This window comes from Oryctolagus cuniculus, unplaced genomic scaffold (assembly GCF_051225735.1).
Source record: "Oryctolagus cuniculus isolate XC-2025 breed Fujian yellow rabbit unplaced genomic scaffold, ASM5122573v1 ptg000037l, whole genome shotgun sequence".
NCBI classification, from domain to species: Eukaryota; Metazoa; Chordata; class Mammalia; order Lagomorpha; family Leporidae; genus Oryctolagus; species Oryctolagus cuniculus.
In genome coordinates this window covers 1,171,283-1,186,976 of record NW_028301697.1, presented here as the reverse complement: position 1 = coordinate 1,186,976, position 15,694 = coordinate 1,171,283, and the positions used below count along the sequence as shown (strand labels likewise).

At 38.5% G+C, this 15,694-nt stretch overlaps 1 long non-coding RNA gene and 1 pseudogene across 1 annotated transcript in view; one reads left to right on the top strand and one right to left on the bottom strand.

Annotated features, from left to right (window-relative positions):
- Positions 1-226: 226 nt before the first annotated feature.
- Positions 227-15,694, bottom strand: part of LOC149119064 (uncharacterized) — a 128,406-nt gene continuing 112,938 nt past the window's right edge. The window contains exons 2-3 of the long non-coding RNA XR_016228822.1: positions 3,712-3,847; positions 227-659 (exon numbers count right to left, since the gene is read on the bottom strand). This is a non-coding gene — a long non-coding RNA (uncharacterized LOC149119064). The remainder of the gene's footprint in view (positions 660-3,711; positions 3,848-15,694) is intronic.
- Positions 897-964, top strand: LOC149119065 (U6 spliceosomal RNA; annotated as a pseudogene).

Here is a 15,694-nt window from a genome sequence, read left to right as displayed (position 1 = left end):
TGCATAAATGAATGAATATTTTGAGGGCTGTGCTTTTGTGGAGGAACTTCATAGGAGACCGAAGGAATAAAATAAATCAAAAGTATCCACAGTATATAGAATGTATACTATTTTACAAGTCACAGAGAAGAAGAAGAAGAAGGAAAGTAGTAAGACTAGAAAGTTTGTGGCAAGACTAACAGGCGCTGGTCAAGAACTTAATAAGCACATTAGGAAAGCAGTAAGGTTTCTTTTTTTTTTTTTTTTTGAGGAAAAGTTTTTATTTCTAGTGATGAAATTGGCTACAGAACATTATGAAAGTTTAAAAATACAAAGAGAAATTGTCTATAATTAATAGATTCAAAATTTGACAATCAGTGAATATCATTATTAGTCATTACCAACAACAGTTATTGATTTGAAAGGCAGAGTGACAGGAAGAGGGAACCACTGCTTCACTCCCCAGACACTTGCAATAGCCAAAGCTTGACCAAGCCAAAACCAGGAACTGGGAATTCATTCTGGATGTCCCATTTGGGTGCAGGGACCCAAGCACTTCTGCCATCCTCCGTCTCCTCCCAGGGTGCACACTAGCAGAAACTTGCCTCAAAGCAGAGAAGCTACCACTCAAGCCAGGCATTTGTATATGGGATGTGGGTGTGTGGTGGTGATAGCAAGCCCTCATGGATAAAAAAAAACAAAAAAAAAAAAAAACAAAGTTATTTCTATGCCAAGGAAATTACTCTGTAGTCTTTCTCTTATAAACTACGTATTGCTGAACCTAGATAATTTTTCCTTTATTTAACAATGACATGAAAATGTCAGTTGAGTTGGCTTTCCTGAAGACCTTGTTTCTTGAATATTAGTGGCTAGCTGAGATAAATTCTTTTCATCTCTTTCTCGCTTCGGCAGCACATGTGCTCGCTTCGGCAGCACATATACTAAAATTGGAATGATACAGAGAAGATTAGCATGCCCCTGCGCAGTAAGGTTTCTTTACCTCCCTGTAGGCTCTGCTCTCCAGAGGTGAACAGGGTCCTCTAAACCCACTTGCTGCACACACAAACACCTGAGTGTTGTATTCTCCCACAGGTGTTGGAGACTGATATGGTGTTCTGATTTATATTTACATAATGGCTAGTGACATCGGGCATATTCACATGTTTTGACCATGTACATTTCTTCTGAGAAATGTCTATTCAGATCCTTGCCTGTTTCTTCACTGTATTTTTTGGAGTTTTTCCAATTCATGTAAATGTTCTGGAAATCTGTAAACATTCAGAGTTTTAATTTTTCCTGCCATCTGTTCATTGTATCTACACTCTGATGTTTACTTTGTTGTGAAGAAGTATCTTAGTTGGATATACTCAAATGTCTCTGTTTTTATTTTTGTGACTATTGCTATTGGAATCTTACCCAAAAGCTATTGTGTGTTGACAATATTTAGAGTTTCCCTATGTTTACTTGGGTTTGGGTCTTATGATTACATTTTAATTCACTGTGAGTTCACTTTCACATAGTGTAAGAGATGTTGGAGTCTCTTTTCAGGCTTCTACATATGGATAATCAAGTTCCTCTGCACCACTTGTGAAAGAGATTCTTCTTTCTCCAGTTCATTTGAGTTCCTTTGTTAAATATGAGTTGCTGGTAGAAATTTGGGTTTATTTCTATGCTACCAAGTCTTTTCCATTGAACTATGTGTCTGTTATTATATCAGTGCTAACACTTCTTCTTTTTTTTTTGCAGTATATTTATTTGAAAGGCAGAGTTACAGAGAGGTAGAGGCAGAGAGAGAGAGAGGTCTTCCATCCACTGGTTTACTCCCCAAATGGCCACAATGGCCGGAGCTCTGTTGATCTGAATCCAAGTGTCAGGAGCTTCTTCCAGGTCTCTATGCAGGTGCAGGGGCCCAAAGACTTTGGCCATTTTCTACTTTTTTCTCAGGCTATACCAGAGAGGGGTATAAGAAGTGGAGCAGCTGGGAAACATACTGGCACCCATATGAGATGCCGGCACTGCAGACGGTGACTTTACCTGCTTTGTCATAGTGCTGACCCCTGTAATATGTCTTAAAATATGGTGTGATGTCTCCAGCTTTTTTTTTGCTTTATAATATTGCTTTAGATGTTAAGCATCTCTCATGTTTCTATGTGAATTTTAGCATCATTTTTTCTAGCTCTGAGAACATCGTTGGTATGTTGATTGGGATTACATTGAATTTGCAAATTGCTTTTGGTAGTATGGATATTTTGGTATTATTCTTCCCATTCACAAACATAAGTTTTCTGTGAGACTTTCAAAAAGCCTTGACAAAAATTGGACTTTATTACACAAAAATTCATCACTTTTTGGGATCATTTAAATCCATAATTTTGCACTAATATTTGATAAATAATTAAAGACTTTGAGCATTTTAGTAGGAGAAATTAAAATATTTATCAATTTATTCAAATATTGTTTAGATGTGATATTCAAATATTGTTTAGAGCCATTGTCTATATACCCTCTAAATTACGATCTTTTTGCTTTTTGCCTGTTAAACTTGTCCCTTGATTCAAGAACCCTTTTTAATGTAATGTAAACTGAAAATGTCATTTCATAAGCTAAAAAAAATGACAAAGAAGGAAAAAGAAGGGAGGGAGGTTGAGTATATAATTATGTTCTCCGAATTTTTTCTATAAAACATATTGAATCATTTAAAAGCTAATTAAAATTAAACTCAAAATTGGACCATTATGACCAATATTTAAAACAAGTGATTAAAAACTGTAGATGTCTTCAATTTTGATTATCATTCTTCTTTAGAATATCTGAAAGAAATCCGGCTTCTCACTTTAAAATATACCAGTGTGTTAGAATTCAGTATTAAATGACTTTGTTTAAAAGTTTTATTTAATCTATTGCTTTAAGTAGTAATACTATGGCCATTGTAAAACAAAATCCTTATCATTTTTCATAAAACAGAAAGGGCCTTTAAAACATCATCACTAAAAATATTAAGAGACCTAAAATATAACATTCTTAAAACCCAAGTGATACCATTCAAAATTTTCAAATATGCAGGGATAGTTCATGTCAAGTAACTAAATAATTGTTAAGTGTATATATGGAATAGCTTCTATAAATTCTTTTGGCAAGGGCTGGCACTGTGGCATAGTGGGTGAGGCTGCCACCTGCAGTGCTGGTATTCCATAGGGGCATCAGTTCAAGACCTGGCTGCTCCACTTCCTATCCAGCTCTCTGCTATGGCCTGGGAAACACTATAAAATGGTGCAAGTCCTTGGGCCCCTGCACCTGCATAGGAGACCAGGAAGAGGCTCCTGGCTCCTGCCTTCCAGTCAGCACAGCTGCAGCCATGGAGGCCAACTGTGGAGTGAACCAGTGAATGGAAGACCACTCTCTCTGCCTGTCCTTCTCTCTCTGTGTAATTCTGACTTTCAAATAATATAAATAAATCTTTAAAATTTTTTTTGGCAAATAGATGAAGCTACTTGTTATACATTTCAAATAAATAGCAAACATACTAGAAAAATATATTGAATAAAATTTAAGCAACTCATAGCTATACACAGAAATTTCTCACCATAACAACATAGCAACCACTAAATTTCCAAATTCAATTTTCCACAACTTAGAATCTTTAACTCCAGAAGGAGTACAAAATTGACAGAACAGTGGCCTATGTATCAGGATACCTAATGCTAATACAGAATTATCCCTGCCACAACTTACCTATGTGACCTTGAACAATTCACTTTACTTCTCTGGGCTTGGCATTTAGCATCCTCATGTGATAAAGGAGGCTTGGATAAGATCAGTTGTACTCTATCTTGAGACTTCAATGATCTCTCAGTTTCCAAACAGGCACCTTAAGGGAAAGTAAACCTTTAGATCAAAGCTTACATTTTTAAATATAAATATATTTTAAACTGTTTCTACAACTAGTACAAAACAACACATTCAAATGTGTACCATGCCACTTTTCAATATTTGGGAATAATTAATGCATCATTTTAGAGCATTGTCTTGAGGCCAGTGCTGTGGTGTAGCTAGTAAAGCCACTGCATGCAGTGGGGGCATCCCACATGGAGGCCGGTTCAAGTCCAGGCTGCTCCATTTTCCATTCAGCTGTCTGCTATAGCCTGGGAGAGCAGTAGGAAGTTGGCCCAAGTCCTTGGGCCCCTGAATCTGCATGGGAGACCCTGAAGAGGTCCTGGCTCCTGGTTTCAGATTGGCATATCTCTGACCTTTTAGGCCATCTGGGGAGTGAACCAGCAGATGGAGGACCTCTCTCTCTCTCTCTCTTCCTCTTGTTCACTATCTGTGTAACTCTGACTTCCAAATAAATAAATAAATAAATCTTTTAAAAAATCAAAAGAATATTGTCTGGCACACAGTGAACCACTAAGTACAAGATATTATTAGTAATATTAGATTGAAATATTGAAATAAACTAGGCAATAAGCCTTAAGATGCAAATTAATACCAAGAAATATAATCTCAAATTTCTGTGTTCAACAAGGTAGTCTCTTTTCACTACTAACTTTATACTAAATAAGATATTTTGATATTTTGTTAAGAGTAAATTTATCGGGGGCCAGCGCCGTGGCTCACTTGGTTAATTCTCCACCTGTGGTGCTGGTATCCCTTATGGGCAAAGTGTTCTAGTCCTGGTTGCTCCTCTTTCAGTCCAGCTTTCTGCTATGGCCCGGGAAGGCAGTAGAGGATGGCCCAAGTGCTTGGGCCCTGCACCCGGATGGGAGACCAGGAGAAAGCACCTGACTCCTGGCTTTGGATGGGCACAGCTCCAACTGTGGCAGCCATCTGGGGACTGAACCAATGGAAGGAAGACCTTTCTGATTTCTCACTGTATATAACTCTACCTGTCAAATAAAAAAAAATTATTAGTTTTTCATAAAAACTGCAGTATTGAAAAAGTTCTAAAATCCCTCTAATTCTAAATGTCTGTGACTGCTAACTCATTAGCACATATTGCATTCTTTACATCTGGGTAATCATGACAATTCACTTTTAAATGATTAACAGATCTGCTGTTATATATAAATACATGCTTTTCCGAAAATCATACAATAAGCAGGCTACATACTTTACTTCAAGTAGAACTGCCATATCCAGTCCTACAATTGTAAATAAGACAGTTTCAATTGTTCAGCATTATCAATTATAAATTCCAATCGTGTAGCAATACTCATAAGAATTTAGGGGGCCGATGCTGTGGAGTAGCAAGTAGAGCTGTGGCTTGCAGTGCTGACATTCCAATTGGGTGCCAGTTCAAGTCCTGGCTACTCAAATTACTATCCATCTTTTTAGGCAAGTAAGACTTACTATCCAGCAGTAGAGGATGGCCCAGGCCCTTGGGCTCCTGCACCTGCATAGGAGACCCAAAAGAAGCTGCTGGCTCCTGGCTTTGGATTGGCAGAGCTCCAGCCATTGTGGCCAAATGGGGAGTGAACCAGCGGTTGGAAGACTGCTCTCTCTCTCTCTCTCTCCTTCTCTGTGTAACTCTGATTTTCAAGTAAAATAAATGAATCTTTTTTTAAAAAGGATGAAATAAAAAGGAAGATGAAGATTACAAAATTGTTTAATTTTTTTAATAAATATAAATTTCCAAAGTACAGCTTTTGGATTACAGTGGCTTCCCCTCCCCCAAAACATCCCTCCCACCCATAATCCTCCTATTTCCTGCTTCCTCTCCCATCCCAGAAGATTACAAAATTGTATGAAGGACATTTGTACAGTAAACAAATATACTGATTTCCAATGCAATATTTGAATACTTGAAGCAGGAAGGCTAAGTACTTCTTTGCCAAAATAACATGTTTTCTCCAGTGTAAAACCCATTTGCCATCCCAATACACAAAGGGATTTGGGGCAAGAAGGAAAAAAGAAGTCCACACATGCAGAAATTTTAAGCAAAACAAAATAGAGAATGTATTTAGTTTCATGTAAATCACATGAGAATTAATAGTATTCTACCAATTTGCAACAAATATTTTTAACTTTAATGAATGAATGAACTTTCAGTTACATAGCAGGAAACTTCTACCCTCTCCCATAAAACTGAAAGAGAAACTTTTTAAAAGTAAAAACTGATGAAAGAATTCTGCAATACATGTTAATGTTAAGTAGCCCAGCAGAGTTTATTTAGAAATACAAACACACACACAGAAAATAAATACATTAAAATCTTACTGAATAGTCCAGTAATAGTTCAGGATCCAATATGTGTGCAAAAGATTCTGGATTTCCCAGTCACTTTGTATAGGAAATGAAGTGCTTTGCTATGTAGCATGTAACTTTAGATTCCTGAACACCTCCACTTTGCTTCTTACCCTGAGTCCCAGCAAATACAGGAACACAGCTGTTGAGTCATTCATTTTCTGGATTTGGGAATATCAAAGAATTAATGAGTATAGAAAGTTGTACAGCAAAGACCAAGAATATCCAAGGGAGGTCAGGAAAATCAATTGAACAAGTCAAAATACTATGAATGTATACTGAATGCTCTGTTTTTAATATGTCTTACTTACCTAAAAAGACATGAGGGCTATTGCTCTCTCTCTTAATACAACTAAGGAGAAGATATCACCAATGCTCAAGAAAAATGAATACACAGCAGAGCTAATACAAAATCCCCAAATTCCAAAATAGAAAAACTGGATATGCACTCCTTACACACACCCTGAAGTGGCAATGAAGTAGAACAAATCTAAAATTAGAAAAAAATCTTTTTTTAAAGATTTATTTATTTATTTGAAAGTCAGAGTTGCACAGAGAGAGGCAGAGAAGAGAGAGGGGTCTTCCATCCACTGGTTCTCTCCCCAGTTGGCTGCAATGGCCAGAGTTGTGCCAATCCAAAGCCAGGAGCAAGGAGCTTCTTCCAGGTCTCCCACATGGGTGCAGGGGCCCAGGACTTGGGCCATCTTCTACTGCTTTCCCAGGCTATAGCAGAGATCTGGATCCATATGAGCTGCCAGCACTGCAAGTGGTGGCTCTACCCACTATGCCACACCGCTGGCCCCGAAAATTCTTGTCAAATTAAGAACATTTAACCTTTGTTTTAGAGTGCATTATTAAAATATCTAAACTGGGGGAATACATAATTTCTTTCTTTAGAAATCAGAAGAGAAAAAGAACACTTCAAGCCTACTGTGACACCACACAGAAGGAATGGAGAATCATGATCCCAATTAGCCTAGGGACAGAATAAAAGGGAGGGAAATAGGAACAACAGAATTAAGATGAATAAGCTTTGACAGCTGAGGGAATCTGAATGTAAAGAAAAGGCATGCAGTTAACTGAAACAATAGAGATAATTCTGAGAGGAAAAAACATTGTTAAGTCATATTAATGGGGCCAGAGCTGTGACTTAGTAAAGTAAAAAAAAAAAATCTAAAATTTGTTTTTAAATTATATAATTAAAAAAGATAAAAAAGATGTTCAATCTTAAGTCTCTACAGCATAAGATATACATCAATTTTCCCAGGTTCTATTTGCATTTATTAACAAAGTTTCATGGGTGTAATCACTAAAGTGGCTCCAATAAGTCTTTTTATAAAAATTATTTTTTATTTTGACAGGCAGAGTGGACAGTGAGAGAGACAGAGAGAAAGGTCTTCCTTTTTCTGTTGGTTTACCCCCTAGTGACCGCTGCCGCCAGTGTGCTGCAGCTGGCACATGGCACTGATCCAAAGCCAGGAGCCAAGTGCTTCCTCCTGGTCTCCCATGCAGGTACGGGGCCCAAGCACTTTGGCCATCCTCCATTGCACTCCTGGGCCATAGCAGAGAGCTGGACTGGAAGTGGAGCAACTGGGACAGAATCTGGCTCTCCCAGCAGGACTAGAACTTGGTGTGCCTGCACCGCAGGTGGAGGATTAGCTTATTGAGCCATGGAGCCTGCCTCCAATAAGTCTTAACCTGGGATGCAACTAAATTTAACAAGGATACTCAATAGGAATTTTAGAAGAATTCCAAAATATGTATCAGAATAAAAATAAATACTTTACTTGGTACATCTCATTTTAACTATACTATTGTCTAAATTTCCAAATGTCAGATGTACTAAAAAAATCCCCAAAGCAGCAGAGTTGGTCCGACATGATGAGGAATAAAATAAAGAAAATGAGAATTCGCAGATCCCAGATTAAAATAACCAAGAAGGCCCAATAAAAGAAAACTCAATGTCTTCATACACTAACATTTATTACCTCAGATTTATTTAACAAAAAGGTGATTATTCCAGCTACATCCTATTAGGTAGCCCAATTTTACCTGCTAAATCCATTTAAAAAAAGCACCTCATGATATATTACTAAAATCATATTGCTATATGCCATCCACCATGTCCACTGTACCTTATACCTAATGTTAACAGATCTGATGAAAATCAGTAGATAAATGATGTGTCTTAACCACGTGTGGGAAATGTCTTTTGTTCAACGTTTTTCCAAAAACCCCTCAGTCTCAGTTTGCCTTCACCTTGAAAAGACACTTCTGAGGTTTACTAATCAGTCCAGCTTCTTCGGGCCTCCCTCCAATGCAAGGGGCTAAAATCCATCAAAATAAACTCTAGGCACTGTCCTTGTGCTCCCAGTGACTTTTTCACTCTAGGGGCTCACAAACCTTCTAAATTCTTTAGATCACCTGTGATGTCCATTAGTTCTCAAAGACTATGATGCAAGTAATTTCCCCTCTTGGAACCTTGTTATTAACTGTGCTGTATGAGAAATGAAGTCTCCTACACACCTTGTGCTTATGATTCTCCAAACCATGTTGCCTGCTAGGACTTTGGCCATGAATATAGGACAGCAATACCTGAACATGATTACTGAGATCTCCTTAATAAAGGATAGACTGGGGCCAGCACTGTGGTGCAGTGGTGTAATCCTTTACCTGCAATGCTGGCACCCCATATGAGCACCAGTTCTAGTCCCCATTTCTCCTTTTCCCATCCAGCTCTCTGCAATAGCCTGGGAAAGCAGTAGAAGCTGTTCCAAGTGCTTTGGTCCCTGCCAAAATATGGGAGACCTGGAAGCTCCTAGCTCAGATTGGCCCAGCTGCAGACTTTGCAGTCATTAGGGGAGTAAATGAGCATATGGAAGACCTTTCTGTGTCTCTTCTTCTCACTCTCTGTAAGTAAACCTGTCAACTACATAAATAAATTCCTTAAATATATATTTACATTTATTTATATATTTATGTATATAAATATATTCATATATAAAATATATTATAATTTATCATACAATATATTATATAATATATAATTATAAACAGATAATATTATATAATTTATTATATGTATTTTATATATATATATATATATATTATTGAGATGACTTCAATAGCCAGAGTGTGGCCAGGTTGAAACCAGGAGCTTTTCCTCTGATGTGTGTCCCAGGAACCCAGGTACTTGGAGCATCTTTCACTGCTTTTTCAATCCATTGGTAAGGAGCTGGATCAGAAATAATTATTTATATATAAATAACAAATTCATATATAATATATACAATTATATATTTATAATAATTATATGCAATTCTATATTATGTATAGAAATATATAGTATAATATATAATATATATTATAATATATAAATATATATATGATGGACCAAAATATGGTATTCTCCATTTGGCAGAAGGGACAGGCTCCAATATCTACTGTCTATGTCAGTATGTCAGCATAATGCAGGAGGTAACCCCTCTACCAAATAAGAAAATCTATTTCAGTTCAGCTGGACATCATTCTGCTGACTGTTGACCTTATTACTGTTAGTCTGGATGCTTTCATTGGTTGCAATCCAGAGACCCAATTTTCCCATAGATATAAACATCAGCAAACATGAAAATTTGGTAAGAAAAGCTTAAACTGAGAGTTATGATTAATAACTATTTTTTTTTAATTTTTATTTAATGCATATAAATTTCCAAAGTACGACTTATGGATTACAATGGCTTCCCCCCCATACCGTCCCTCCCACCCACAACCCTCCCCTTTCCCACTCCCTCTCCCCTTCCATTCACATCAAGATTCATTTTTGATTATCTTAATATACAGAAGATCAGCTTAGTATACATCAAGTATGGATTTCAACAGTTTGCTCCCACACAGAAACATAAAGTGAAAAATAATAGATGATTTTTTTTTAAATGATGATGAAATCAGAGCAGACCTATTGTCATGTTTAATCCCAGTGAGAGTCAAGTTGGGAATTGATAATTTCTTTTTTTTTTTTAACAGAGGATCAGTTTAGTATGCATTAAGTAAGGATTTCAACAGTTTGCACCCCCATAGAAACACAAAGTGAAATATATTGTTTGAGTACTCGTTATAGCATTAAATCTCAATGTACAGCACATTAAGGATAGAGACCCTACATGAGGAGTAAGTGCACAGTGACTCCTGTTGTTGACTTTACCAATTGACACTCCTGTCTATGGCATCAGTAATCTCCCTATGCTCCAGTCATGAGTTTCCAAGGCTATGGAAGCCCTCTGAGTTCTCCGACTCTTATCTTGTTTAGACAAGGTCGTAGATAACCCTACGGTTCGACCCAGCCATCCCACTCCTTGGAATTTACCCAAAGGAATTTAAATTGGCAAACAAAAAAGAGGTCTGCACCCTAATGTTTATTGCAGCACAATTCACAATAGCTAAGACCTGGAACCAACCTAAATGCCCATCAACGATAGACTGGATAAAGAAATTATGGGATATGTACTCTTTAGAATACTATACCGCAGTAAGAAACAACGAAATCCAGTCATTTGCAACAAAATGGAGGAATCTGGAACACATCATGCTGAGTGAAATAAGCCAGTCCCAAAGGGACAAATACCATATGTTCTCCCTGATCAGTGACAACTGACTGAACACCAAGAGGGAAACCTGTTGGAGTGAGGTGGACACTATGGGAAATGGTGGCTTGATCAGCATAGCCCTGACTGTTAATGAACAACTTAATACATTATCCCTCTTAGTAGTTTTTTTTATCTGTTCTACTTAATATGACTGGTTTAGATCTGTAATTGATGCACAGTTATTCTTAAGTGTTGAAAATTAACTGAAATGTGATCCCTGTTGAACATGGTGGTGGGAATGGGAGAGGGAAGAGATGTATAATTTGGGACATGCTCAGGCTGACTTGCCCCAAGTGGTGGAGTTGGAAGCATACCAGGGGATTCCAATTCAATCCCATTGAGGTGGCATGTACCAATGCCATCTCACTGTTCCAGGTGATCAGTTTCAGTTCACAGTTGGTCATGGTGGAGGGACTGGGAGTCAAAGGGAGCACATAGACAAGTCTAGTACCTGCTAACGCTAACCGATGGAGTAAATAAAGGGGAGAGTGATCCAACATGGGAAGTGAGATACTCAGCAGACTCATAGAATGGCAGATGTCCTAAATAGCACTCTGGCCTCAGAATCAGCCCTAAAGGCATTTGGAGCTGGCTGAAAAGCTCATGAGAGTATTTCAGGCATGGAAAGCCAAGACACTCTGGCAAAAGATCTCTGCGAGTGAGATCCCAGTGGAAAGAACAGGTCATCAAAGAAGGAGGTACCTTTCTCTGAAGGGAGGAGAGAACCTCCACTTTGACTATGACCTTGTCTAAACAAGATTAATAACTATTTTAACAAAATTTCTCAGAACCCATCTAATCCAAACCTTGGACAATTGGAAGACATTGTACTTGGCCCACCCATAATCAAAATGGATTCTAAATCCTTCAACTGCAAGGAGAGTATCATAGACATTAATGCTCCAAACAGATCCAGTTCTCTGCTAATGTGTCTGGAAAAGCAGCACAGGGTGACTCAAATATTGGGGCTCCAGCACCCTTGTGAGAGACCTGGAAGAAGCCCCTGGCTCCTGATATCAGTCTGGCCTAGCCGCAGTCATTGCAGCCATTTGAGGAGTGAACAAACCAGGAGGAAGATCAATCTCTCCCATTCTCTCCATCTAGTGCTGCCTTTCAAATTCATAAAAGGATCTTTAAGAAAATAGATCACTTCAATAAATTTGCCATTGCTCAGTCATGATGACTTTTACTACCTTCAGTTCTTTTTCAAAAGATTTATTTATTGGAAAGGCAGATAGAGGAGCTGGTGGTTGTGGTGCAGTGGACAAAGCTGCTATCTGTTACATTGGCATCCTGTATGTGCACCAGTTTAAGTACCAGCTATTCCATTTCTGATCCAGCTCCTTACCAATGGACTGAAAAAGCAGGGAAAGATGGCCCAAGTGCCTGGGATGCTGCCACGCACATTGCAGGAAAAGCTCCTTGCTGCCATGCACATCGGAGGGAAAGCTCCTGGCTTCAACCTGGCCACACTCTGGCTATTAAAGTCATCTCAAAAATGAATTAGGTGGTGGAAGATTTCTGTCTCTCCCTCTCTCTGTAACTCTTTCAAGTAAGTAATTAAATATTTTAACATGATAAAAAAGGCAGAGACACACAGAGACAAAGAGAGAAGGAAAGAGAAGCAGAGAGATCTCCCATCTGCTGGTTTACTTTCTATATGGCTACAACTGTGCAAGACCAGGTTCTCAAGTCCCCATTGAGGTTACAGTTCTCCAATTTGACGACAGGAATGAAAGAATTTGAGCTATTATACATTGCTTCCCAGGGATATTAACATGAAGCTGATTAGGAAGTGTAGTACCCAAAACTCAGATTAGCACTGCAATATAGGCTGTGGGCATCTGTTGTGACTGCTAACAAATTGGAAATCCTAGAGTAAAAATCAACATATTCCTGGACATACACAATATACCAAAATTGAGTCATGAAGACACATAGAAAAGCTAAACAAATCAAAAACCAAGACAGAGATTGGATGAGTAATAAAGACCCTCCCAACAAGCAAAAGTCCAGGATCAGACAGCCTCACTATTGAATTCTACAGGACTTTTAAAGAACTAATGCTTCTCAAACTATTCAACACAATTGAAAGAGAGACAATCCTCTCAAACTCCTTCTATTAATCCTGCATCACCTTAATTCTTCAACTAGAAAAAGATACAGTGGAGAGAGAGTACTATAGAAAAATATCCCTGATGGGGGCCAGTGCCATAGCACACTGGGTTGATCCTCCACCCGTGGAGACGGCATCCCATATGGGTGCCAGTTCTGGTCCCGGTTGCTGCTATTCCAGTCCAGCTTTCTGCACTGGACTGGGAGGGCAGTGGAGGATGGCCCAAGTGCCTGGGTCCCTGCACCCGCATGGGTGACCAGGGAGATGCTCCTGACTCTGGCTTCCGATTGGACCAGCACTACCTGTTGGGCCATATGGAGCATAAACAAGCAGATAAAATACTTCTGTCTCTCTGCCTCTGCCTCTCCATCTCTGTAACTCAATCTTTCAAATAAATAATTCTTTTGAAAAGGTCAACAAACAATAAAGGCTGGTGGAGAGGGAGAGAAAAAGGTACCCTAATCCACTGTTGGTGGGAATGAAGCTAGTGCAACCATTATGGAAGGCAGTATCAAAGTTCCTCAGAAATCTGAAAACAAACATACCATGTGATCCTGCCATCTGACTACTGGGAATTTATCTGCATGAAATGAAATAGAATATGCACAGGCATGAGTTATCTGTACCCTCATGTTTATTACAGCTCAATTCACAATAGCTAACATGAAATCAACCCAGATGTCCATCAACTGGTGACTGGAACAAAAATATGAGCTATATATACAGTGTAAAATACTATTCAACCATAATTGAGAATGAAATCCCATCTTCTGTAACTAAATGGATGAACTGGAAACAAGTATGCTTCATGAAAGAAGCCAGTCCCCAAAAGACAAATACCATATGTTTTCTCTGACTGGTGGTAATTAATATATAGACAACAAAAAGCAGCATATGAGTTAAATTGACATTTTGAGATTTGAGTATTGTTCATAGCACTTTTCTGTACTCTTTGATAGAGTACACAACATATACTCATTGATATTTCTGCTACTACTTGCTGAATTCTTTATTTTGTAGAGGGTTAAAGCTTGTGATTCTAAAATAAAATCAAAGCATGCAGCTGTCAAAATTAAAAGAAAATAAAACAAGAAGGAGGGAGTTGGAAATATGAGAACAAGGGAAGATAGGATAGGATGTTATCAGTTTGCTCTTCAATCTGTATATATAAATTACATGAAATTTGTTCACTTAATATGCATTTAAAAATATAAACTTAACACTGGAAGAAAAAGACCTGAGATCAGTGTTTTCTGGATTACCACTAATAAAATTTAGTCTTCATTTATGTCTGACCATATTTAATTTCTTATTTATTTATTTTATAAGAAAATTAACATCACCATTCCTAACAAGTCCATCCTGCTTCATCCATATCTATCAGTTCCCACTATGCTAATAATTTCTCATGAACTTAAATCCATATCATCTTAAAAAGATGCAATGTGGGGCTGGCGCTGTGGCATAGCAGATAAAGTTGTTGCCTGCAGTGTTGGCAAGCCATATGGGTGCCAGTTCAAGTCGCGGCTGCTCCACTTCTGAACCAGCTCTCTGCTATGTCCTGGGAAAGCATTAGAAGGTGGCCCAAGTCCTTGGGGCCTTGCACACATGTGAAAGACCCTGAAGAAGCTCCTGGCTTCAGATTGACACAGACCAGTCATTGCGGCCAACTGGGAGTAAACCAGCTGATGGAAGACCTCTCTGTCTCTGTCTGTCTGTCTCTCTCTCTCTACCTCTTCTCTATTTGTGCAACTCTTTCAAATAAATAAATTAATATTTAAGAAAAAAGCCTGATTCATGTTATTATTTATGTGTTTTAGAGGCTTTGCAGATGTTGATTACATGTGCCATGAAAACCCATTAAAATGCAAATCCTATAAGAGGCAACTCCATGTGCACTAAACTGGTAAAATCCAGTGCATGTGTTGAGAAAAACACACTAGCAATACATTTCAAAAAGCTGTGAAATATTATAAGTGGCTGTCAAAAGCTAAAAATCTGACAATGACTCATTATGTCATTTATTTATATATAATGCTGAGAAAATCAGAAGTATTTGTTAAAACTTCTGCTAAAATGCACTAGATTTATAATTTTTAAATGCATCTTTCCTAGATGTAATGCAGTCCTGTACTACTTTAGAGTATCAGAAATTTAAAATGTTGGACCGGTGCTGTGGTGGAGCAGGTTAACACCCTGGTCTGAAGCGCCAGCATCCCATATGGGGGCCGGTTCAATACTCAGCTGCTCCACTTCTGATCCTGCTCTCTGCTATGGCCTGGCAAAGTAGTAGAAGGTGGCCCAAGTCCTTGGGCCCCTGTACCCATCTGGGAGACCGGGAACTAGCTCCTGGCTCCTGGCTTCAGATCAGCACAGCTCTGGCAGTTGCAATCAATTAGGGAGTGAACACCAGATGGAAGACCTCTCTCTTTCTCTCTGTCTATCCTCTCTGTCTGTAACTCGACTTGTACATAAATAAATAAATCTTTAAAACAATTAAGAAATTTAACATGTGAAAGGTTTTTAAAAATGTATTTCTTTATTGTGAGGCAGAGTTACAGATATAGAGAGGAAGAGATAGAGAGGTCTTCTATCAACTGGTTCACCCCTAAATGGCCAGAATGGCTGGAGCTGGGCCGATCTGAAGCCAGGTGCCAGAAGCCAGGAGTCAGCAGCTTCCTCCAGGTCTCTCACATGGGTGCAGGGGCCCAAGAAC